The 11,815-nt window shown below is 42.7% G+C and overlaps 1 non-coding gene across 1 annotated transcript; it reads left to right on the forward strand.

Annotated features, from left to right (window-relative positions):
- The first annotated feature begins 11,514 nt into the window (after positions 1–11,514).
- Positions 11,515–11,587, forward strand: trnay-aua (transfer RNA tyrosine (anticodon AUA)). Its single transcript has one exon. It is a non-coding gene; the product is annotated as a tRNA-Tyr (tRNA).
- The last annotated feature ends 228 nt before the right edge of the window (positions 11,588–11,815 follow it).

An 11,815-nucleotide genomic window follows, 5' to 3' on the forward strand; every position in this document is an offset into this window, starting at 1 on the left:
AACACCTGGAAATGATGAAGGACTTGCAATGGATATCCAAATCAAAAACATCAGATTGTAATTCTACCCCGTTTTCCATCTGTCAAAATGTCCAAAATGATTCACAGGAATGTGAAAAGGCAACACTTGACACTGAGCCACATAAAGAGTTGTTTAGACACTTAACTGAGCATGTTTGAATTGGTTCTCTCTCAATTATATTCTTCAAATCAATTTTATAGGGTATTAGAAGGATTGATTTGCACTCAGCAAATTTGGATCAAAGATCACAGCAGAGTCTGACGGAGTCACATCATTTATCCTAACCTGAATAGTATGGTGTTCTGAACAGGAAAGGTACAAACCTCGTTCAAAGTCTGGAGAAAAAGAGCACGTGTTTGTGGGCGAGGCTTCAGCTGATCATCTGGCCTGGCAAGACGCAAAGCGAATCAGCACAGTGAGAAACTTTGCAAATGTCAAGATTGTGGAAAAGGAGAAAGTGAGGATCGCAAATGCTTGCAATCAGTGTCGAAGAATGTGGTACTGGAAAAACACAGGCCGTCAGTCAACATCCAATCAGAAGCCCTTCATCGGGAGATTAAATGTCCCAAAAATACGAAACAAGGGACAAACAAATAAGAACAGGAAAGAGGTCGTACTTCAAAAGTTAACTGGACTAAAGTTTGAGTCAATTAGACCAGACCGGCTTCATCCCAAAATGTTGAAGAAAGAGGAAGACAATGAGAGAATGTGGATGCGCTGGGAGTCATCTTTCAAGTTATGTGATCTCTGCAAAGTCTCCTGTGGAGTGGAATTCACGTTGGAACCCCACTGTTTTGCTTGTTCAGGATGCTTTTTATCCGGTCCCACACAACATCACAAAACACAATGGGGTTGGAGAAAACGTGCCAGCATTGATTAAGGATTGTTTACCAGCTGGAAAGCATAGAGTAGGAATAAGCGCACTTTTTACTCACGTTGGTGTTCTGTTACGGGTGAAGTACCACAAGGATCAGTGACAGCACTGCTGCCTCACAATGCTCGAGACCGGGGTTCAATTCCATCGTCACGCGATTGCCAACATGAATTGTGCACATTCGTAGTGTCTGCGTGGGATTCCTGCGGATGCTGCTGTTTCTGCACACAGTACAAATAGTCACGGTTTAAGTGAATTGCCCATTATATCCAAGAATGTCCAGGCTTGGTGGATTGGGCATGCGAAAAGCAGCATTATAGGGAGAGAGTAGGGCCTCATTGCATTGCAGAGATTCTATGATTCAATGCTTGAACCAAATTGTTCCCAACCATTATACATGATTTGGACATTTGGACCTCTTGTAATTTTTCCAAACTTGTTGATGACATCAACTGGATCGGAATGTACATTGTAAGGAGAATGGTGGGAGCGTTCAAGTGAAGTTTGACAGCCTCAAGAATGAGTCAGTAAATGGCAGTTTATCCATAACACACGATAGCTCCACAAAGAATATCAATAATCTGGTAAAATCTGACTACCTTTTCGCAAAGTATCTTGAATTTTCATCATACCCTTGATGTTCTTTCTGCAAGTGCCTTGCTCAACAACTTTATTAAAAAAAACATTGAGAAGCTTTCATGTGATAGATGTTAAGCTAACTACTTGTCATTTCCCTTCTGTTCTGACTAAATAAAACTCACTGATCTGCATGGGTTGGAGAAATTGACGACTGTAGATGCTGGAGATCAGAGCTGAAAATGTGTTGCTTGAAAAGCGCAGCAGGTCAGGCAGCATCCAGGGAACAGGAGAATCGATGTTTCGGGCATAAGCCCGAAGAAGGGCTTCCTGAAGAAGGGCTTATGCCCGAAACATCGATTCTCCTGTTCCCTGGATGCTGCCTGACCTGCTGCGCTTTTCCAGCAACACATTTTCAGATCTGCATTGGTTCCCACGATGACTCTCCACTGATTTTATAATTCTCAGATTTGTTTTCAAATCCATCCATGATCTTATACCCCATTAATCCACCACTGCTTCCAGCCCAACATTCCTCTGTGCTCTTCCCACTCCTCTACTTCTGCTCTCTGTATTCGAACGCTCCTTACTCCCCCACTGCCATATATGGATTTTACACTGAATGAGAGAGTCTGAAGCAGTGTTGCATTGCACTAAACACTACAGGCTACTGCTCTTGGCGGTAATATGGAGTTCTACCTCATCACCATGTTATCCAAAAAAATTAGATCAATTCATTCTCATGACTATGATGTAGATTCCTGCAAAATACTTGACTATTTTCTGTGTGCTGGCAAGTACAGTATCTTTCTCTATCCCCTGTTTCACTTTGACTGTGACATGGCACATTTTACTGCTCCTTTATCCACTTATAACTGTCCTTTGTTTGAGGTCTGTATTTCTGGTTTTGTGTGCGGTGGACCAGTGACAACCTGATGTGCAATTCCAAATTGTTATGACGTTGAAAATGTGTGCTGTACCTTGAAGAGAGGTAGAATGTTGTTCTGCACTGAGAGCTTACGAGAGCAGTCTCAGAGTTTACTGGAAAATTGAAAATATATAACATTTGGCTGTGAAATAGGTACCTGAGTTGGTTGCTGTTTTGACGACAATTCAAATTTAACCAACGAGATTCATTTACGTCTCTGTAAATTAAAAGCCAATCGATTTTGAATTTATTATTCTGCCAACATCGAACAAATGAGATAATCCGATTTGGGGGTATAAGAAAGGTAGGCATTTTGAACGTCAGACAGAGTTACTGCCATCAAGGGAGAACTACAGGAGGAAAAGAAAAGCCAAAAACAAAAAGACCGATTGCGAAATGAAGGGAAATGACTCTGGCAATTTGTGCAGCTAACACCAAACGAATGTTTGCATGAAAGCTGCTGGGTTGCGCTGTTAGATCTTATCATCATCACGATCACATGTGCCCCACACGCTGACAATTGATAACTCGGCCGAATCTCAGTTCATCTGCTGCTGAAACTTTCATTTGTTTCCCCTTTGATATCATTAGAGGGGACTTTAAATGAAAAGGCTGGCGATTTTGCTCGATTGAAAAATGGTAGTTCTGAGAAATGATGTTTTAAATGAACATCAAACGCGACTGTAAAAATTCAGCGAAGGAACAAAAAATGCAGTGACACTGGTGGAAGAGTGCCACAGAGACCAGAAAAACTTAGTGGTATAGTGGAGCTAATGGCAGTTAATCTCTCAATAATGATCAAGTAAAAGGGTAGAAATAACAGTGGATTTTCACAACTCCAATGTAGTGTGTCATTGTAATGCGAAATGATTTTTGAAGTGATTTCAAGAGCACTGTTTTGATCAGTCATGGCAAGACAAACAAGAGCAGCACAATAGGAGGAATGGCGTCGGGAGAGCATCTTGGTAGTAGAGATCAAAAACCAGTCAGCTTAACGTCAGACTGAAGGCACCTCGCACAAGAATTGGACTAGTATTTTTGACAAGGTGTGTGTTTATTTTACAATGGCAATCTGGTTAAAAGATAAACGTCTGTGGCATTAATGGAAACGTAGCAAGTAAGGTGCCATACTGGCTTAGTGGCAGGAAATCAAGACGAATTGTTAACATGTAATCTCTGGTCCATGCCAGTAAAGTCTCCGACATAATGATTGATTTCACAACCACCGGGATTGAAATGGATCGAATGGTTTCCTGTTCCCGATGATGGGATAGGACACGTTTACCCATCAAGAGTGACAGCAGCAACACAGACAGAATGGTGCCGATGTGCACGTTAGATTATGGAATGCCTCAGTGAATTGGCAGGAGCGATGTAAAGGAGGGTTAATGGCCTTGTAAGGGAGGGAAATCTCTGAAAGTGCGTGGGTTTGAATTCTGATTTATGAAATGGAGAATTGTGATATTCCACATAAGTAACAAGTGTTGCGGAATATCATATAATCTCGTGTTCCCAGGGCGCAGCAGTGAAGGTCAAACTGGAAATTGGCATGAGGATGAGCCCGCTGTGTCGGTATAAAGGTTCATGAAACGCCGGGGCTGGGACTCCAACCTCACCTGTAGTTCCTTCTGTTGACATGGAGCAAGGCGCATTGTGATATCAGATTGGGATCTCCAACTTATATGGAGCAGCTTCTGTTGGCATAAAACAGGGGCATTGTGGCAGCAGGCTGGACGTTCCAACCTCACCTGGAGCAGATTGTATTGATAAGGAGCACGGACCGATGAGACGTAAAGTTGGAGAAAGGATACTCAGTTATTTTAATCTGAATTAAAGTAGTATTTAGCAGGACCCATGTTTGTAGATTGAGTGAATATCTGTCCCAGGGAAATCTCGCAAAAAGAAGGGAAAATGTGGCAAGGATTCAGCTCGTGGAAGAGAATCTGTGCAGAAAGAAACACAGGTAATATTTTCTTTTTCTGCCTTTTATCATAAGACTGACTGCGTATTTGGTTAAATTGCAGCAAGTGATTTTCAGCTCGTGCCATGATATTATATTTCCTGAAAACCCATACAAGTCAGTAAAGCGAACTAAACTTCCAAAAATTAACGGTATATACCTAGATCAAAGGGAGAGGACAGAGGGTGGTGGTGGAGGGTTGTTTTTCAGACTGGAGTCCCGTGACCAGTGGAGTGCTACAAGGATCCGTGCTGGGTCCTCTACTTTTTGTCATTTAACTGGAGTTGTGGTGGACAGCGAAGAGAGTTACCACAGAACAGGATCTTGACCAGTTCGGCCAGTCAGCTGAGAAATAGCAGATGGAGTTTAATTCAGATAAATGTGAGGTGCTGCATTTTGGGAAAACAAATCATAACAGGACTTCAACACTTAATGGCAATGTCCGAGGGAGTGCTTCTGAACATACAGACCTTGGAGTGCAGGTTCATAGAATCCTGATGTTTGAAATTTAACTTGAAAGTGGAGTTGCAGGTAGATAGGATAGTGAAGAAGGCGTTTGGTATGCTTTCCTTTATTGTTCAGAGTATTGAGTACATGAGTTGGGAGGTCATGTTGCGGCTGTACAAGACATTCGGAAGGCCACTGTTGTAATATTGCGTGCATATCTGGTCTCCTTCGTATCGGAAAGAAGTTATGAAATTTGAAAGGGTTCAGAAAGAAATGAGGATTCTGTCAATGTTGGATGATTTGCTAAAGAGGGAGTGGCTTAATTGGCTGGGACTGTTTTACCTGGCGCGTCGGAGGCTGAGGCATGACTTATTAGAGGTTTTCAAAATTATAAGGGTCAAAGATATGGTAAATAGAAATAGTCTTTTCCCTGGGGTCTGTGGGTCCAAAATTAGAGGGCATAGTTTTACGGTGAAAGGGGAAAGATATACATGAGACCCACTGGGCAACGTTTTCACACAGAGAATAATAAGTGTATGGAATGTGCTGCCAGAGGAAGTGGTGGAGGCTGGTACAATTGCAATATTTAAGAGGCATTTGGATGGATATACGAATAGAAAGGTTTTGGAGGGATATGGACGGAGTGATAGCAGGTGTGACTTGATTAGGTTTGGATACCTGGTCAGCATGGACGAGTAGGACCAAAGGGTCTGTTTCCATGCTGTGCATCTCTCTGACTCTATGACTCTATTTGATGTTGACATTATGCTCGAGTTTATCTTGATTTATGGAGGAAAAGCTGGAAGCTAATGTTGAAATTTACAGGATCAACGATGAACCCATTCAATGACTGAACAGACAAGAGGCTGAATAGAAGCTTCATCATGACAGATATGTTTTCATTATGAATCGCGCTGAAACACAACGTGGGGAGGATTGGACTGAAGTAGTGGTGGTGATTTTCTTTCCTGGTTAAATATTTGAATATGACTGCTATTTCTCCTCTCCTTGTTAACATCAAAACTCTGAAGCATGAAAGCGTGAAGAACATATGGGGCTAGTGGCGCAAAGTCTAACGTGCCTGACTCAAGATCAGAACATTGTAGATTTCACTCCGCTCTAGCTCGAGGTTAACACTGGTATTTATTAATCTCACAACCTAATCTTCCTCATTGTTCTGAAGCCGAGATGAATCTTGAGCTCCTGATATGCAGACACGAGAATCTCTTTCAGTACACATCCCTGAGAACATCACAGTCAATGTCGCACAAGTGAGGAAGACCAAATAGTCCCACACACTGCGAATCGGCACTTTTCAATTTCACAGAGCCATCGACCCAATCGCTGCGGCTCATAGTAATGGCAAGGAAACAAAATAAATATCTCAGTCTCATGTTGGTTCATGGAGTGCCGAGGCACCTTCTCCTTCTTTAAGAGGCTGGAACATTGGCTCTGATGTTCGTGGAGACATTGATTGATTCGAAGCATTGAAAGGAATCCTATCACAGAAGCCCACGCTGTTGATGCTGAACAAAACGGCCCTTACTGGGAATTGAACGCGGTCTGCAGTGGTAAAAGTGCCAATTCAGAACCACGACACGACCAGGGACGAGTACAACGGTCGGAGGCACGTAGTCTGACAGCCCTCAAATGTGTTGGACGCGTTCTTTGCAGAAACAACCGCTTCACTATCCTCATTCCATTTTCCATCTCTTTGCCTTGTATGCCTTAGCATCAGGAATACAGATTGAATATCTCTGAAGGTTGTGTTGATTTCATCACAATGAGTTGCAGATTTATCCACCACCACTACTGGTGGATAAAGTTTTTACTGCTTATCTACTGAAAACTTTCTGCCTCGTACATTTAATCGACACCACTTGGCGTTTGTCCGAGAGGAAACATTTCTTTCAGCCGAACATGCTTTTATCTCTCATTGTTTTGAACATTTCAATCATGTTTCCTCACAATCTCCTCTTCTCTATTGAAATTAGAACAGAAAAACTGATCGTATGCATTGTGTCATTTTCCAGAGCCTGATGTTCCAGTGATTTCCGGAACATGTCAGTAAAAATTGCTACATGAGCACTGATCTCACAACAGCAGTATGTAAATGGATCGATTGGTTTTAAGGTCCTAATTGTGGGATTTGGTCACGTTCGCCCAACAACATGGACTGCAGCTGCACAGACTGAACAATGTCAATGCGAGTGCTTGATAGCCAAATGCCTCAGGGAAATTGGAGGAGGAACCTAAAGCAGGGTTACTGATCGTGGGATGGGGAGAAATCTCCGAGAATTGGTGGGTTTGAATCCTGATACAGAGACAGCAGAGATGTGAAAGGGCGAGGGTTTGAAGGAGCAAAATCATCACCTCGACGAATATTTTCATGTCAAAAAAGATTGATTCGCTCCTGCTTTTGTTAAGCATGTCTTACTCTGCATAAAACGGTAACAAGTGACAATACTGGAAGTCAAATTGCAGATGATCTTTCTGCTGCCACTACGCAAAGTGCTAACCACTGCATGATACCGGCACCGCATGGAATAGCATGATGCAAAAAGCAGTAAAGATAGTGGCAGAGGATATGTTAGGAACAGGACCACATGAACAGTAGTAATACTTGACAAACAGTGACTGAGACATGCAAACTCATGGTGAGCTGAATGGTTAACTTCGGTATCTCCAGAGCCGATGGATATTTCATCACTTAGTTTGTTGAAGGTGAAGATTGATATAGTTCTCCAGAAAATGAAAGCATCAGGGAATAGCGCAGGGAATTGCTGGAATGTATTTCTGCAAAAGAAATGTAGTTTACCATCGGTTACTTTAGCAATTTCGTCATACAAGGAAGTGACCATTGCTGTGGAATATCATATAGTGCCAGGTTTCATGCCTGGAATACGAGAAACTGTGTGGTGCAGCAGCGAAGATCAAACTGGAAATGCGGATGAGGATGAGGCAACGGATATGAGTTCAGAAATGAAATCATTGAGTGTGAAGTATTTCACTGAAAGTACAGAGTGAATTGAAATGCCGGGGACTTGGAGTTCCAACATTGCGTGGAGCAGTTTCTATTGACGTGGTATACGTCGCATCAGGCTGGGAGCTCCAACCTGAACTGCAGCAGCTTCCATTGACACGAAGCAGGGAGCACTGGGATATCAAGCTGGAAGTTCCAACTGTATCTGGAGCAGCTACTATTGACATCTGCACTGAGAGAAATGGAGGTAATGTTTTCTCTCTCTGAGCTATCTCATATGGCTAACTCTGCTCTGGGCAGAAAGGGAATTTGTTTGGTCATTTCATTTTATTGAATTTCTTGTAAACTCGCACAGGCCGTTAAAATACTTTCAGACTTCGAAAATCAGCTTGGATACGATGTTGTGATTAGGCATTAGTTGATCAAAAGTGATGGAGCAAAATCAGTGCAGTGAATTTGAAATTCATCAGATGAGCGGAGATCCCATTGAGAGGCTGAGTAGACACAAAGTGAATGGAAGTTTCATGAGGATGAATGTCTTTTCGTTACAAAACCTCCCGCTGCACAAAGAGTGGATCATTGGAGTGAAGCAGTAACGGTGGTTATCTTTCCTGGTAATTCAACTTGTGAACATGAGTACGATTGGTCATATCCGTGTTTAGATCACAACTCTGCAGAATGCCAACCTCAAGCACGCGCGAGCACAATGTCACAATGGATAATGCGCATGGTTATGGTCCAGAGATTGTAGTTATGGTTTCGACTTGGTTCAAGAGCAAGACTGGCAGGCTTCAACTTCACATACAAGTTAATTTACCGCACAATGTAGCACATACAACGGGTCAGTGGCACAATGGATAACATATCTAACTACAGATCTACTGTGTGGAGCTTCGATTCCAACCTGGCTTGCGGGCAGCGCTGACTTTATTGCACTTAAAACTGACTGTTCTGAAGCCGAAATGAGGTTTGCACCTTGAACTGCAGGGACAGGGGTCCCTTCATTAAATACCCCTGCGACCGTCAGAGTCAATATCCCAGAGTCATCACTGGGGGGGAAAGCTGAATTCTTCAATCAGGTTGCCCTCTACACCTTTCAACTTTCCGAGATTCACTGTGGCACCTGCGATTGTGAAGGAAACGAGACACAGAGCCAAGTCTCAGCTTTGACAATTTTGGGAAAACCTTTAGGAAGCGGAATCAGAGGAGAATGGCGAGTGATCTGTCTGAATGAGCAGAGACTGCCGAGGCACCGTCCCCTTTATTTAAGAGTCTGGGACATTGTCTCTCATTTCTCGACGTCATTAATTGATCCGAGGTACTAAAAACACTCCACTTGCAGGGGGTCTGCTTTTGCTGATGTCACTGTCAGGATCAAAACAAACCCAACTCCCGGACTGAGAATCAAAGCCGGGTCACAGCGAAGGAAGCGAAAAAAATGGACCTGCTAGCCCACCATGGACAGCTACACGAATACCACGTATGTGTAGAATGACAGCCCTCAAGGTCGTTGTACATGCTTTCGTCAGATGCAATCGCTTGACTATCTTTATTCACTTTCATCACTTGGCCTTATATGCATTCACAACTCAAGTTCAGATCCGTGTATTTCTGAAGGTTATGTGGGTTCAGACAGTGAATCCAGATTCAACCATCCGCTTGCTGATGAGATTTTTCTGCATATATCCTCAATCCTTTCCACTTCTTAACTTCAGTCTACGCCCCTGTTGATCGGTCAAGAGGAAACGTTTCTTTTAGTCTGCATTGTCCATGTCGCTCATTACTTAGTGCATATGAAACATGTATCCTCACAGTTTCCTCTGCCTTAAGAAAACAACCCCAGTCAAAACAATCTGAATGTGAATTGCAGAACTGCACGCAATATTTCGGGGGAACCGAATGAGCAAATGAAATAATTGACTGGAGAAAGCCACAGAAACTTGTCGTTTCCAATAAAACATCATTTGCTCAATCCTGCGCTGTACACTTACCCTGAGCCCGATGTTCCAGTAATCTCTTGTCCGTGTCAGTAAAAGCTGCTCCATGAGGATTAATTACAGAACAGCTGCAGCTAAATGGATTGAATTGCTTGAAGATGCCGACCATGGGTTTGAACACTTTCACCCAAAACAGTGACCGCAGTAGTACAGAATGAACAGTGTAAATGTGAGTATTATATTGCGCAATACCTCAGTGAAATGGGAGGGAGGACGTTTAGGCGAATTAGTTCTTGTGGGAGGGAGAGATTTCTTCAATAAAGGGTGGTTATGATATGTGAAACGCAAAGATGTGAGATAGCGAGTGTTTGAAGAAGGAAACTTATCACCACGTAGAGTATTTTTATGTAAAACATAGATTGATTTTCTCAACGTTTGCTAAGCACATATTATATGGAGTAAAACGGGTAAAATGCCGATTGCTGTGACAGTGATTCGAGCAGAACTTGCTGTGTTGACAATGCCAAGGAAGAACCATTTCATGATCCTGGCGCCACATGGAAAAGCACGATGCAAAAAGCAATAAGGATCGGGTCAGAGGTTATGCCAAGAACAGAAACACACGCACAAAGGAATACTTGTCAAACAGTGACTGAGATGTGGGAACTCAGATTCGGTTGCATATATATCGCTTCTATGTCCGGAGAGACTGTAGAGATTGCAACACTGAGATTGTAGGATGTTACGTTTGCGAGATATCTACAAAACTTCAAAGGGTCATGGGATACTGCAGGGTATCGCTGAAATGTATTTCTCAATAACACTGTATTTTAACATCGGTTACTTCACCAATTTCCTCACTTATTGACGTAATCATATAATGGAATGTCATATAATCCCAGTTCAAGGACGTGGAATCAGAGAAATTGATTTGCAGTGCACCCAAAACTAATTGGAAATGGTAATGGCGTTCAGCGCGAGCATGTGGCTGCGAAAATGCAATCGGTGAGCGTAATGCCATTCGCTGATGATATAGATGCGCGTGAAATATCGAGGCTAAAAGCTCCCGCCTTAAGGAGACCGGCTTCAATTCCCACGCATCAAGAAGCAGTGGGACATCAGGCTCGGAGCTCCAATTTCACCTGCAAGAACTTGTATTCACAAGGAACACGGAACTTTGGGACATCAGCTGGTCGAATAGATACTCAACTATTTTATTCTTAAGTCAGTAGTTTTCAGCAGGATACTTGTTGTGGATTGAAAGAATATCTACAACCGGGACAGTCAAAATTACAAAGAAGAATTCTGCAAAGAGTCAATTCTTGGAGAAGCATCTGTGCAGAGTGATGCAGAGGAATGTTTACCTCATCTGCCATCCTCATATGTTTGACTTTGCACTGGATTAATTTCCATGAAGGGATTTCTTTGCTCGGTTCACAGTATTCACTTTCCTGCATATTCGCAAAAGTCGCTACGTACTCGAAACCTCTGAAAATTAACTGGTATATACAATGTGGTGATTCGGCTCACATTCACGTCAGTTATGCTGAAGAAGTGGATTCGAAATTCATCACATCACATTCCATTAAATGACTAAGCAGACAGAGTGTGAATGGAAGCTTCATGAGGACATATGTGTTTTTTTTTTGAAAAATTCGTTGCTTTGAAAGGTGATGAAGATTAGACTGAAGCAGTGACAGTGATTATCTTTATTGCTTGTTCAACTGGTGAACATGACTGCTATTAACCGTGTCCGTATTAACATCACGGCTGTTAAAGCTGCGCATCGGGCCAGTGGCGCAATGGATAACGCGCCTGACTATAAATCAGGAGACTGTAGGTTCGAATCCTACCTGGCTCGCCGGCAGGGCAGATTTTAATTCCGCTTAAAAATTGATTTTTCAAAAGCCGAAATAAGGTGTGAGTTCCTCATCTGCAGGAACGAGAATGCCTTCATTTATTGCCCCCGAGAACATGAGAGTCAATGTCCCAGCGTCATCACAGGAGGGAAGCCGAATAGTCGCGCGGGTGACTTATGGGCACCTTTCCATTTCATAAAGCCACTGATCGAATAATTGTTGCTCGCGGT

Source organism: Chiloscyllium plagiosum, unplaced genomic scaffold (assembly GCF_037043375.1).
Source record: "Chiloscyllium plagiosum isolate Xiang-an unplaced genomic scaffold, Cpla_swu_hap1 HiC_scaffold_42, whole genome shotgun sequence".
NCBI lineage: Eukaryota > Metazoa > Chordata > Chondrichthyes > Orectolobiformes > Hemiscylliidae > Chiloscyllium > Chiloscyllium plagiosum.